The sequence below is a fragment of the Bufo bufo genome, chromosome 3 (genome assembly GCF_905171765.1).
Source record: "Bufo bufo chromosome 3, aBufBuf1.1, whole genome shotgun sequence".
In the NCBI taxonomy this organism is placed as follows: Eukaryota; Metazoa; Chordata; class Amphibia; order Anura; family Bufonidae; genus Bufo; species Bufo bufo.
Window position 1 is genome coordinate 58196728 of NC_053391.1, and position 14301 is coordinate 58211028.

A 14301-nucleotide genomic window follows, 5' to 3' on the forward strand; every position below is an offset into this window, starting at 1 on the left:
CCACCTCCCACGCCACTCTCCTCAGCACTACTTTCCCACCTAGCGGAGGAAGCGGCAGATGTCTCCTCTAGAGCTTGGCTGGGCATGAGCTGCTGACTGTCCTCTATTAGCTCGTCCTCGCTGTATAGTGGAGCTGAGCCCACAGCATACAATACTTCTGTGGCTGAGGGAATAGCAAATGACAGAGGCAGGTTGAGGACACGTGAGGGCACAGGGCCTGCTCTTAGGTTATGCTAACTATGCGTTGTGTCTGACGAACCCACCGACTGGATGACCGAGTTACCAATCAAGAACCGCTGGGTTGCTGGTCAAGACCACTAGATGACACCGGTAGCTCAGGCCTCTTGCTGCGACTACTGCTGCCACGCCCCATTACTCTGCTGTGACCTCTTCCTGCCCCAGAAATATTTGTGCCTCTGCCACATCACTGTGCATAGCCTGGCACTTCTCTGTCTGACATACTATTAGCTGAACTAAATAAATTAAAAGCAAATTAACACACCCCTAAAAGCGACGAAAATATTTTTCTTATTGTACTTAAATAGGCCACTTAATGCATTCACCACGAATAACAGCACCAGTGAAGTGCGTATATATTTTTCTTTTTGTACTGAAATAGGCCACTAAACGCTTTCGCCAAAAATAACTGCAACAGTGAAGTGCATATATATTTTTCATTCTGTACTGAAATAGTCCACTAAACGCTTTCAACTTAACCTCTTAGGGACATAGGGCGTACAGGTAAGCCCTGATGTCCCCGTACTTAAGGGCACAGGGTGTACCTGTGCGCCCTGTGTATTTCCAATTACTGCCGCGCGACGGGTGGTGATCGGAACAGAGTGCCTTCTGAAATCATTCAGCAGGCACTCTGTGACAATGCCAAGGGGGGTCCTGTGACCCCCCTGTATTGGTGATTGCAGAAAACCGAAGGTCAATTCAGACCTGCGGTTTGCTTCATTTCCGGGTTATTCGGGTCTCTGGTGACCCGATAACCCGGAATAGGATGTGATCAGTGGTGTGATAATACACCACTAATCACCATCCTTAGATTCTGAGAGGTGATGGTGACATCACTTCTCAGGATCCCTTCCTATTGGCTGCACGGGCGGGCGGTGGTTAAACTTCCCCCAGCTCTGCTCTCCTCCTCCTCCATACTGCGTCCAAGAGCCGTGGAGAGAGGAGCATCGTGGATCTGTGCCCAGAACCCCCAGCACCCCTCATCTGTGACCAGCACCCCCCATCTGAGCCACCACAGTGCCATCTGGCACTAAAAAGGTACTTAGGGACAGCTTAGATTAGGCAGGTAGAGTTTAGGTGAAAAAAAAAAAGGTTGTTTTTTTTTCAGCATCACACTGATCGGGTGTCTGTGTGACCCCAGACCCCCCGGGGGTACTGCAGATTGCCCCCTGCCCCCCACCACCCCTCACACATTTTTTGGGGCGTACGTTGACTGTGGCCGGCACTCTTAGCGTCCGGCCACTGTTAGCGCATCACCCACCCCACCGCTGATCAACTTCGGACCGATGATCAGCGAGTTTTAATCTTTTTATTTTATTTTTTTCACATTTTTTGGGGCTTTTTTTATTTAGTTTTTTTTTTTTCTGTTAGGTTTAGGGTAAGTACACGAACACCCGTGCCCCCCCCCACACACACACTAAATAAAGTTTTCAATACACACACACACGCACACACACACTCCCCTATGGCCTGCCAGACGTTTGCCCTGCTTGCCTCCAACTCCGAGAGCGCCAGTGAGAACGAGGATGACCTCACTTTCCTCTTGTCATCCGCGTCCTCCTCATCATCTAGTGATGATGATGAGCCCCCAAGGCGGCGGAGATGCCGCCAGGTGGAGCAAGGGGACCCCCATGCCAGGGACCCTGTGGCCCACACTAGCTCTGGGGCTTGTACTAGTTTTCCGGCCCACCAGATAAGTCCACCTGAGCCCCCTACCAGTGGACTTGCATGGTGTACCCCAGAGGATTTTGATTTTGTTGGCCAATCAGGAATCCAGATTCCCAAAGTGGGCTTCACTGAATATGACTATTTTTTTTTTTTTTAGTGACCACTTTGTGAATCTGATGGTGTAGCAAACAAACTTGTTCGCCCAACAGTTCATTGCTCAACGTCTGGGCTCCTTTTTGGCTAGGTCCGGTGGCTGGACTCCTGTCAGTGCAGCCGAGATGACAACGTTTTGGGGCCTTGTGGTGCACGTGGGCCTAGTCAAAATACCCAGTGTCAGGCAGTACTGGAGTGGGGACGTCCTCTACCAGACCCCACTCTACTGTATGGCCATGATACGTTCCCGTTTTGAGGCCATCCGGAAATGCCTGCATTATGCAGATAATGCAGCATGTACCCCCCGAGGTGATCCTGCCTATGACCGCCTGTACAAAATCAGGCCGGTCATCGATCACTTCGGGGCCAAATTTTTGGAGGCCTATGTACCTGGAAGGGAGGTCGATGTTGATGAGTCTCTCGTTGCTTTCAAGTGGAGACTAATTTTGCTTTCCCTCTAAGCGGGCGACGTATGGCGTGAAGCTGTACAAACTTTGTGGGAGTAACTCAGGGTACACTTACAAGTTTCGTGTGTACGAGGGGCGAGATTCCCGTATTCAACCCCCAGAATGTCCCCCACTCTGGGTGTTAGCGGGAAACATTTGTGGGACCTTATGCACCCACTGCTAGATAAGGGTTACCACCTGTACGTGGATAACTTTTATACTAGTATCCCCTTGTTTCTAGTCCCTCGCCGCCAGATCCATGTCCGCTTGTGGGACCGTGCGGAAAAATCAACACGGACTCCATACCCACCCCCTCCAGGCACCTATCCCCAGGGGTGAGACCTGTGCCCTTACCAGTGGAAACCTGTTGCTGGTCAGATATAAGGACAAGAGGGATGTCCTTGTACTGTCCACAATTCACGGTAATGGCATCAACCCTGTCCCTGTGGGAGGTACCGCAGCAACGGTCCTCAAGCCCGATTGCTTCGTCGACTATAATCGGTATATGGGAGGAGTTGATCTCTCTGATCAAGTTCTCAAGCCATATAATGCCATGAGCAAAACCCGGGCATGGTACGAAAAAGTTACGGTATACTTGGTACAGGTTGCCTTGTACAACTCTTTTGTGCTATCCCGGAGCGCTGGCAACACAGGGAAATTCCTGCAGTTCTATGAGGCAGTCCTCAAGGCCCTGATCTTTTCTGACCGGGAAAGCACAGGCTAGAGTACCTCGGGAACTGGAGGTGCCAGGATCGTCCTTGGCTAGCACTTTCCAGTAGAGATGTCGCGAACATAAAATTTTCCGTTCATGAACGGCGAACGCAAATTTTCGCAAATGTTCGCGAACGGGCAAACCGGGCAAACCGCCATTGACTTCAATGGGCAGGCGAATTTTAAAACCCACAGGGACTCTTTCTGGACACAATAGTGATGGAAAAGTTGTTTCAAGGGGACTAACACCTGGACTGTGGCATGCCGGAGGGGGATCCATGGCAAAACTCCGATGGAAAATTACGTAGTTGACGCAGAGTCAGGTTTTAATCCATAAAGGGCATAAATCACTTAACATTCCTAAATTGTTTAGAATAACGTGCTTTAAAAACATCAGGTATGATGTTGTATCGATCAGGTAGTGTAACGGTTACGCCCGCTTCACAGTGACAGACCAAACTCCCTGTTTAACGCACCGCAAATAGTCCATTTGCCCAACCGCAAACTCCCCATTTGCACAAGGTTGGATACCAAGCTAGCCATGTCCCGTTCCTTGTCCTCACTGATGTCATTGAAGGTCTCTTCCTCCACCCAGCCACGTACAACACCAAGGGTCCCCAAAAGGTGACAACAAGCCCCCTAGGACGCCTGCTGTGTTTGGTCTTTCACCTCCTCAAAGCCACCTTCTTCATCTGACTCCTCTTCTTCAGACTCCTCTCTCTGCGTTGCCTCTCTCTGCATTATTATAAGGTGTGTTTAGTAGTACTATTCCTATCAGTTTAATCCCTGTTACGTCCCCTATCAGGGAACGTGTATAGAATAGATTTTAGGAACCGGGAGATGGAAAAAGATGCTTGGCTGGACCTCTTACTTCCAATTTGGGGCACTGCGTGTGCGCCGTACAATGTACTGTGCCACCAGATATGAGTGGTGTATTAAATTGTACTATTCCTATCAGTTTAATCCCTGTTACGTCCCCTATCAGGGGACATGTATATGGAATCGATTTTAGGAACCGGGAGATGGAAAAAGATGCTTGGTCGGTCCTCTTAATTCCAATTTGGGGCACTGCGCGTGCGCTGTGTAATGTACTGTGCAATCCCAATATGTGTGGTGTGTTAAGTAGTTCTATTCCTATCAGTTTAATCCCTGTTACGTTCACTAGTATTATTATTATTATAAGGTGTGTTAAGTAGTACTATTCCTATCAGTTTAATCCCTGTTAGGTCCCCTATCAGGGGACGTGTATATGGAATCGATTTTAGGAACCGGGAGATGGAAAAAGATGCTTGGTCGGTCCTCCTACTTCAAATTTGGGGCACTGCGCGTGCAATCTAATGTGCCACCAGATATGAGTGGTGTGTTAAGTAGTACTATTCCTATCAGTTTAATCCCTGTTATGTCCCCTATCAGGGGACGTATATGGAATCGATTTTAGGAACCAGGAGATGGAAAAAGATGCTTGGTCGGTTCTCCTACTTCAAATTTAGGGCACTGTGCGTGCAATCTAATGTGCCACCAGATATGAGTGGTGTGTTAAGTAGTACTATACCTATCAGTTTAATCCCTGTTACGTCCCCTATCAGGGGACGTGTATGGAATAGATTTTAGACAACCGCAAAGAGTTGTCAATAGTTGACACACTCATGACATAAATTTTATACCTCTATGCGTGTCACGAACCGGCAGGACAGGTAGTGAATCCTCTGCACCAGAGAGGCGATGGCGCGGGTTGTACTAGAGGACCGGTTCTAAGCAGTTACTGGTCTTCACCAGAGCCCGCCGCAAAGCGGGATGGATTTGCCGCGGCGGTAACTACCAGGTCGTGTCCCCTAGTAACAACTCGACCTCTCTGGCAACTGATAAGGCGTGGTACACAGGGAGAAGGCAAGAGCGTAGTCGGACGAAGCAGCGGTCAGGGCAGGCGGCAAAGGTTCAAAGGCGAGTGGACGGTAGCAACGGGTACGGCAACAGGTAAGGCAAACTAACATCATAGGGAATGCTTTCTCTGAGGCACAAGGCACAAAGATCCGGCAGAAGGCTGTGGGAGGAGAAGGTATAAATGGGCAGTGCACAGGTGCAGCCTATTTAAGTCAGCACTGCCTCTCACAACCTTAACCCTTAATAACCCCTTTGGACCAGGCACCAATCACTGGTGCACTGGTCCTTTGAATCTAAGAGTCCCGGAGCGCGCGCGCCCTAGAGAGCGAGGACGCACACGCCGAGACACTGGAGTGCTGCCTGGGGACATACACTGTGAGCGCTCCGAGACCAGCAGGGGACCCGGAGCGCTCAGCGTAACAATGCGTCAATCTTGGTGTAGTTATGACTGTGCTCGTGCGCACGTTTGAGAGATTGCAGGCGATGGGGGGTTTTCAAAGCCTATGGTCGTGCTGAGGTAGTTCAGTGACAGTTAAGTGACCCAGAAAACAATGATTCTGCAGTGTGGGCCCATTGTTGGCCTAGTAGGCTTTAATGATCACCTTAGATGATCACAAAGAAAATTAATGTTTTTTCTATGCAAAATTATCCAGCCGATCGCTTTTGGTCTGTTCACAATGAAGCAACAACCTTATCATCTGGGGTGTGCCAACATTGCCATTGCCAACACACTCATAGAAGTGGTCGCTTCATTGTGATACGCAAGCCCCTTAACCACAACAAGGTAACGATCACGAAGGGGAATTGACACATGTATGTGCCTTTTTTTTTTGTTTTGTTTTTGAATCCACAGTGCAGCACCAGAGGCCAGAAAAATTAGGCATGTACACATGCCTGAAAAGTTAGGTATTGTTGCAGCGGCCAGAGAAATTGATGTTTGTTTCCCAGGCAGAAAGTGCCCTAAAACATTGCGGCTTAAACCCTAGTTGATGGCGGATAAGTCACGCAAGTCATCCGGCATTCAGAGATAAAATACAGAAGCGTGTGGACCATTTTTAGCCCAAGGCAGCTCATCTCATCAGGCCTTTTTTAGTCGAATGTATCGCCCACTGTCAGACCCTTCGGGGTCCATCCCTCATTCATCTTAATAAAGGTGAGGTAATCTAGACTTTTTTGACCTAGGCAACTTCTCTTCTCAGTGACAATACCTCCTGCTGCACTGAAGGTCCTTTCTGACAGGACACTTGAAGCGGGGCAGGCCAGAAGTTCTATCGCAAATTGGGATAGCTCAGGCCACAGGTCAAGCCTGCACACCCAGTAGTCAAGGGGTTCATTGCTCCTCAGAGTCTAGATATCAGCAGTTAAGGCGAGGTAGTCTGCTACCTGTTGGTCGAGTCGTTCTCTGAGGGTGGACCCCGAAGGGCTGTGGCGATGCGTAGGACTTAAAAAGCTCAGCATGTGCTCCATCAACAACACGTCTGTAAAGCGTCCTGTCCTTGCCGGCGTGGTCGTGGGAGGAGGAGGATTACTTTCACCTCTTCCCCTGTTAGATTCCCGTTGTGCTGTCACATCACCCTTATACGCTGTGTAAAGCATACTTTATAATTTATTTTGGAACTGCTGCATCCTTTCCGACTTGCGGTAATTCAGTAACATTTCAGGCACTTTCTGCTTATACCGGGGGTCTAGTAGCGTGGCCACCCAGTACAGGTCATTCTCCTTCAGGATTTTTATACGAGGGTCCCTCAACAGGCACAACAGCATGAAAGACCCCATTTGCACAAGGTTGGATACCGAGCTACTCATGTCCCGTTCCTCGCTGATCTCACTGAAGGCATGTTCTTCCCCCCAGCCACGTACAACACCACGGGTACCAGATAGGTGACAATGAGCACCCTAGGATGCCTGTTGTGGTTGGTCTTCCTCCTCCTCCTCCTCCTCAAAGCCACATTCCTCCTCTTCCTCACAATCCTCTTCCAGCGTTGCCGCAGGTCCACCAAGCGATGCTGATAAGGCTGTTTCTGGTGGTGATGGTGACCACAACTCTTCCTCTTCCTCTTCACGCTCATCTACGGCCTGATCCAGCACTCTTGGCAGGGCACTCTCCAGGAAGAAAACAAATGGTATGATGTCGCTGATAATGCCTTCGGTGCGACTGACTAGGTTTGTCACCGCCTCAAAAGGATGCATGGATCCGTAAAAAACATACGGACGTCTGAATGGAGCCTTACAGGGGGGTGATCAATGACAGGGGGGTGATCACCCCATATAGACTCCCTGATCACCCCCCTGTCATTGATCACCCCCCTGTAAGGCTCCATTCAGACATTTTTTTGGCCCAAGTTAGCGGAAATATTTTTTTTTTTTTTTCTTACAAAGTCTCAAATTCCACTAACTTGTGTCAAAAAATAAAATCTCACATGAACTCACCATACCCCTCACGGAATCCAAATGCGTAAATTTTTTTAGGCATTTACAGTATGTTCCAGACTTCTTCTCACGCTTTAGGGCCCCTAAAATGCCAGGGCAGTATAAATACCCCACATGTGACCCCATTTTGGAAAGAAGACACCCCAAGGTATTCGCTGAGGGGCATATTGAGTCCATGAAAGATTGAAATTTTTGTCCCAAGTTAGCGGAAAGGGAGACTTTGTGAGAAAAAAAAAATAAATCAATTTCCGCTAACTTGTGACAAAAAATAAAAAATTCTAGGAACTCTCCATGCCCCTCACGGAATACCTTGGGGTGTCTTCTTTCCAAAATGGGGTCACTTGTGGGGTAGTTATACTGCCCTGGCATTTTAGGGGCCCAAATGCGTGCAAAGTAGTTTGAAATCAAAATGTGTAAAAAATGGCCGGTGAAATCCTAAAGGTGCTCTTTGGAATGTGGGCCCCTTTGCCCACCTAGGCTGCAAAAAAGTGTCACACATGTGGTATTGCCGTACTCAGGAGAAGTTGGGGAATGTGTTTTGGGGTGTCATTTTACATATACCCATGCTGGGTGAGATAAATATCTTGGTCAAATGCCAACTTTGTATAAAAAAATGGGAAAAGTTGTCTTTTGCCGAGATATTTCTCCTGAGTACGGCGATACCAGATGTGTGACACTTTTTTGCAGCCTAGGTGGGCAAAGGGGCCCACATTCCAAAGAGCACCTTTAGGATTTCACCGGCCATTTTTTTTACAGATTTTGATTTCAAACTACTTACCACACATAAGGGCCCCTAGAATGCCAGGGCAGTATAACTACCCCACAAGTGACCCCATTTTGGAAAGAAGACACCCCAAGGTATTTCATGATGGGCATAGTGAGTTCATGGAAGTTTTTATTTTTTGTCACAAGTTAGTGGAATATGAGACTTTGTAAGGAAAGAAAAATAAATAAAAAAAATCATCATTTTCCGCTAACTTGTGACAAAAAATAAAAAGTTCTATGAACTCACTATGCCCATCAGTGAATACCTTAGGGTGTCTACTTTCCGAAATGGGGTCATTTGTGGGGTGTTTGTACTGTCTGGCCATTGTAGAACCTCAGGAAACATGACAGGTGCTCAGAAAGTCAGAGCTGCTTCAAAAAGCGGAAATTCACTTTTTGTACCATAGTTTGTAAATGCTATAGCTTTTACCCAAACCATTTTTCTTTTTACCCAAACATTTTTTTTTTTATCAAAGACATGTAGAACAATAAATTTAGAGAAAAATTTATATATGGATGTCGTTTTTTTTTTTGCAAAACACCACATGATCTAACCTGTCAGATGAACATTGTAAAAACAAAAAATAAAAACAGTGCCAAAACAGCTATTTTTTGTTACGTTGCCTCACAAATAGTATAATATAGAGCAACCAAAAATCATATGTACCCTAAAATAGTTCTACCAAAACTGCCACCTTATCCAGTAGTTTCCAAAATGAGGTCACTTTTTTGGAGTTAGTTTCTACTCTAGGTGTACATCAGGGGAGATAGGGTCAAAAAAACAGTCCAGCAAAATCTGCCTCCTAAAAGCCGTTTGGCATTCCTTTCCTTCTGTGCAATGTCGTGTGCCCATACACCAGTTTACAACCACATATGGGGTGTTTATGTAAACTACAGAATCAGGGCAATAAATATTGACTTTTTTTGGCTGTTAACCCTTGCTTTGTAACTGGAAAAAATGGATTAAAATGCAAAATCTGCCAAAAAAGTAAAATTTTGTACTTTTATCTATATTGTCTATTAATTCTTGTTGAACACCTAAAGGGTTAACACAGTTTGTAAAATCAGTTTTGTATACCTTGAAGGGTGTAGTTTCTTAAATGGGGTCACTTTTTGGGAGTTTCCACTCTACGGGTGCATAAGGGGGTCTTCAAATGGTATGATTCAAAAGAGAAAAGAATACCGAAATAATAGCCGCACATCTAAAAAAGTATCAAATTTATTAAGGACAACAGACACGACAAAAAATTATTAAAAACATTGTATACAATGAATCTGGGCCATGTGCGCTAATCATATACACATGCCCTCCTGACTCACCACAACACCATGAACATTCCCCCACACATACAAATAGATAGAGAAGTAGAATGCATGTAATCCATCAACAATAATATTATTGGAGAGCTGTAATACTTATCATTAAAGATGACGTAGTGGGGGTATGCGTAGTGGTCAGGAAACAAGCCCAACGCGTATCGCCAGGCTCTGCTGGCTTCCTCAGGGGTGCCTGTTCCTGAATGCCACAGTAGATCCTTATATATGCACATAGTAATTACTAATAGCCATCAAAATCACCTGTGTTTAGGCGGCAGAGTGGGACGTGGGGGCGGCAGCCCTCCATGTAGGTGGTCGAGGGAGGAGGAAGGGAGGAGACGAAAAGGAAAGGGGGCAACCCAGTATAATCTGATGTGCGCTGTAGAAAAGCACTAACCATGATTCACTGATGACGGCCTGTACAGCGGCCGGAAATGATGCGCACCCATGTGCGTCGCCGAGCCGGCGTGTCCTGCGTTCCAAACCCCGGAAACAACAGGGCGCGCATGCTCACAGGCACACACTGCGTGCCAAATACCGGAAGTACTCCGGGATTGTTAGAATCAACATAGGCGCATACATGGAAGAGGCCCCGCGGGTAAAGTGACATAGCAACAAAATAAGGGGGCATAAAAGAAAAGAAAAAAGAAGAAAAGAGAAAGGAAAGAATGAATGGAAAACCAAGAAGAAGAAGGGAGAAATATTATGTTACTGAACCTAACCTAAAGTTGATAGAAAATCTATCCACTGCATGAATATGCAGCAGTGGACTGTCGCAATATTATTAACCATACCTATTAAGTATATAAAGGGCTCCATGATTGTGAGAATGGCCCCATAATGAGACACCATCTGGTCACATGCTCAGTCCAAAGCTGCATAAACAGCTAAATGTATAATAATCAAAAAATTCATAATCTATATCCCTTTACTGTGTGAAAAATATATATATAAACTCTATTACATAAATTATTCGTGCTTAAACCTCCTTTGTTTTTTGATACTTTTAATTTCCATATAATTTTATTATTTTATATTTTTTAGATTTATTACATCTTTTATTTTTTATTTTTGTTTTTTATATTCTTTTTTATATATATTTTATATTTTATTGTTTATTAACCTTGATTTCCTATCAGATATTTATAACTATTATTACATTATCACTTATTATATTTTATTTTAAGTTTTTATTATGGCTGCCCGGGATAGGTCTAAGAAGGAGAAACCTCTCACTTCTGTGGCCACTCACTTTTTGGATTATCACGCTGATTTGTACATGTATTGTGCACTTTTCTCACAAGATCACCGTGTCTTCACTCCGTCGGTTGCCGGAATTTATAATGTTTCTCCTCTTCCTACCTGGAACAGCCCAGAATGGACCATAAAGAAGTCTCTGGATCGTCATCTGAGGTTCCATTAAGATGATGCATATTGAAGGACTTGTTGCTCTTGTCATGTATACAAAATAGTGTTTTGAATTGCATTACTCAGTACAACATTTGTAATAATTATAATTTTCGGCATAGAGGGTTCCCTTCATCCTTCCCCTCTCTCTCCTTCCCCTTTTTTGCGGGCCTTGGTTGAGGGCGCTGTGGACAAGGTGACAAGCTCCCCCTTTCCCTTTTTTTTATTTTTTTATATAAGAAATGAAAAATAAAAAATAGAAGATAAAGAATTAAAAAATTAAAAATAATCAATAATAACTGAAATAAAAATAACAAATAATGGTTAATTGCACTTATATAAAATGAATAATGTATAAAAAATTAAATATAAATATAAAAATAAAAATAATAATAAAAATAAAAATATAATATAAAAAATTATAATCAATAATAATATAAAAAATCTTTTTATAAAAATATAATTAAAATTTCAAGAATTTAAACAATTAATAATAAAAACTTAAAATAATATATAATAAGTGATAATGTAATAATAATTATAAATATCTGATAGGAAATCAAGGTTAATAAACAATAAAATATAAAATATATATAAAAAAGAATATAAAAAACAAAAATAAAAATAAAAGATATAATAAATCAAAAAAATATAAAATAATAAAATTATATGGAAATTAAAAGTATAAAAACACAAAGGAGGTTTAAGCACGAATAATTTATGTAATAGAGTTTATATATATATATTTTTCACACAGTAAAGGGATATAGATTATGAATTTTTTGATTATTATACATTTAGCTGTTTATGCAGCTTTGGACTGAGCATGTGACCAGATGGTGTCTCATTATGGGGCCATTCTCACAATCATGGAGCCCTTTATATACTTAATAGGTATGGTTAATAATATTGGGCCAGTCCACTGCTGCATATTTATGCAGTGGATAGATTTTCTATCAACTTTAGGTTAGGTTCAGTAACATAATATTTCTCCCTTCTTCTTCTTGGTTTTCCATTCATTCTTTCCTTTCTCTTTTCTTCTTTTTTCTTTTTTCTTTTCTTTTATGCCCCCTTATTTTGTTGCTATGTCACCTTACCCGCGGGGCCTCTTCCATGTATGCGCCTATGTTGATTCTAACAATCCCGGAGTACTTCTGGTATTTGGCACGCAGTGTGTGCCTGTGAGCATGCGCGCCCTGTTGTTTCCGGGGTTTGGAACGCAGGACGCGCCGGCTCTGCGGCGCACATGGGTGCGCATCATTTCCGGCCGCTGTACAGGCCGTCATCAGTGAATCATTGTTAGTGCTTTTCTACAGCGCACATCAGATTATACTGGGTTGCCCCCTTTCCTTTTCGTCTCCTCCCTTCCTCCTCCCACGACCACCTACATGGAGGGTTGCCGCCCCCACGTCCCACTCTTCCGCCTAAACACAGGTGATTTTGATGGCTATTAGTAATTACTATGTGCATATATAAGGATCTACTGTGGCATTCAGGAACAGGCACCCCTGAGGAAGCCAGCAGAGCCTGGCGTTATGCGTTGGGCTTGTTTCCTGACCACCACGCATACCCCCACTACGTCATCTTTAATGATAAGTATTACAGCTCTCCAATAATTTTATTGTTGATGGATTACATGCATTCTACTTCTCTATCTATTTGTATGTGTGGGGGAATGAACTTGGTGTTGTGGTGAGTCAGGAGGGCATGTGTATATGATTAGCGCACATTGCTCAGATTCATTGTATACAATGTTTTTAATTATTTTTTGTCGTGTCTGTTGTCCTTAATAAATTTGATACTTTTTTAGATGTGCGGCTATTATCTCGGTATTCTTTTCTCTTTTGAATCATACAGTGTGTTTTATACCGTGTGCCGGCACTCTCACCCCAATGTTGATGTGCCCCCGTTTTTTTAATTACATAGGGGTCTTCAAATGGGACATGGCAGCTTAAAATTATCCCAGTGAAATCTGCTTTTCAAAAACCATATGGCATTCCTTTCCTTCTGCGCAATACTGTGTGCCCGTACAGCAGTTTACGACCAAATAGGGGGGGTTTCTGTAAACTACAGAATCAGGGCAATAAATATTGAGTTTAGTTTGGCTGTTAACCCTTGCTTTGTAGCTTTAAAAAATGGATTAAAATGGAAAATCTGCCTAAAAAGTGAATTTTTTAAATGTTATCTCTATTTTCCATTAATTCTTGTGGAACATCTAAAGGGTTAACAAAGTTTATAAAATTTTCAAGATTTTCTTCTAAACTAAGCCTTCTAACATCCCCAAAAAAAATAGAATGGCATTCACGAAATGATACAAACATGAAGTAGACATATGGGGTATGTAAAGTAATATCTATTTTTGAAGGTATTACCATCTATTATAAAAGTAGAGAAAATGAAATTTGGAAATTTGCAAATTTTTCTATTTTTTTTTGTAATTTTTCAATTTTTTATAAATCTATTTTTTTTTTACTACTGTCATTAGGAACAGTATGTGATGAGAAAAAAGTCTCAGAATGGCCCGAATAAGTAAAAGTGTTTTAAAGTTATCACCACATAAAGTGACACATGTCAGATTTGCAAAAAATGGCCTGGTCCTTAAGGTGAAAAATCAGGAGGTAACGTCAATACCAGGGAGGATTCAAGGTCGAGGTCAGAAAGCAAAACCGACGTCAAAACACACAAGGTCACAATACAGAAAATGCTAGTGAAGGAAGGAAGGAAGACTAATCACAGGCAACCTGTGGCATCAGGCTGTCTGTTTATATAGCCCTGGCTGGTAAGTCACACTATGTGGCCAGCATCACGTGACTCACAATACACAGCCCAACAGAGGCGAGCACCGACCATAATTATCGGCACTGGCTGCGTCCTCACCCCTCTCCAAGCGCAGGGCGCCAGCGGCGCTGCGAAGAAAGCACGCGTCGCCGGCCCCTCGTTACATTAATACTGCGGTACAGTAATTCTATATATAAAATAAGAGATAAGCTGCAAATGTGCCAGCTGTTCAACATGATGCAGACGGCAATATATTACACCACACTTTAATACTGAGGCACAGTAATTCTGTGTATAACTTAAAAGATCAACTGTGATTGTGGCAGCAGGTGAACAAAATACACACGGCGATCACACTCAACCTGCACTGTCCTTGCAGTCTCCCTATGATATTCCTACAGTGTCTAAAAACTCTATCTACGATCTCCCTACACTGTCCCTTCACTCTCCCTATCTAATATTCTACAATTAAAAGCTTTCTGCAACACTGTCTCTAGCACATAAGTGC